Consider the following 1,084-nt stretch of genomic DNA (forward strand, 5'->3'; position numbering starts at 1 on the left):
ACCGCCTGAGACCTCGTGAGACCCTCGGTCCCCCCCTGCCCCTTCCCCCCAGGTTAGCAATTGGGAATGGCTGGGAGGGGGTGTCCCCAAGATACTGGGCTTCCAACCTCCCCCAGGCCCTCTCTCCAACAGTCAAGATGCCCTCGTCCAGACAGACCCCTTCGTACTGCCTAGGAAAGCCCTAGAAGAGCCCAGACAGTGGCAGAACTCCTCAGACATTCCTAAGTTTTCAAGAAACCCCACATGTGCCCCTAAGCCTTAGATCCCTTTGACTATCAAGACATTGTCAGGACCTTCCCATCAGAAGGTTCTCGTTTAAAGGCTTCTTGACCCTTTAAAGATACCCCATTACAGCCTTCAGCTGAGTCTTGCCCTCATCAGACTGCTCTAGGAGCTGTCCTCCTGCACCACCCCCACCCCTCCCAGGGAGGAGGCACTGCCACCTTGTGCTCCATTCAGCCCCTCACAGCGTCCCCACCCGCCTGTCTTCATTTCTCTACATCTAGGTTAGCCCCCTACCCACTGCAGCCCCACCCATTCCCTCCCAAGGCCTCTCCACCGGCTGCTCCCCCACTGGCATTCCACCCACGCTCCCTCCCCACGCCCGTGCTGCCCACCATCTGCCTCGCTGTCCCCCACCGTTTTGCCTCAGACGAGGGGGCCAACAGGGGGGAGGGGAGTTGAGGGGGGCTGCGGTGGGGGTAGGGTGGGGGAGGCTCGGTGGCTGCCACCCTGCCTCCTAACCCTGAGTCTCTCCCCCCTCCCCATGTCTGAACCTTTCTCCTTGATGTCGACTGACTGTCCAATTTGTTCACTTCTCTCTCTCTCCGTCTCCTTGGTCCGCCTCTGTCCATCTCTCCGTCTCTTGCCATCTGTCACTTTGTGTCTTGGTGTCTGTCTCTCCATCTCTTACCCTCTCTGTCTCCCTCACCGTCTCTCTCACCTGCCTTCTCTCTCTGACTCGCCCTCTCCATCTCTTCCTGTCTCTTGCCTTTTCCTGTCTCTGTCTTCTCCCTTTTTCCATCTCATATCCCTTCTGTTTCCCTCCTGCTTCTCTCTGTCTTGGGGTCCCTCTGTCTGTTGG

This window comes from Neophocaena asiaeorientalis, unplaced genomic scaffold (genome assembly GCF_003031525.2).
Source record: "Neophocaena asiaeorientalis asiaeorientalis breed wild unplaced genomic scaffold, Neophocaena_asiaeorientalis_V1.1 scaffold629, whole genome shotgun sequence".
Lineage (NCBI taxonomy): Eukaryota > Metazoa > Chordata > Mammalia > Artiodactyla > Phocoenidae > Neophocaena > Neophocaena asiaeorientalis.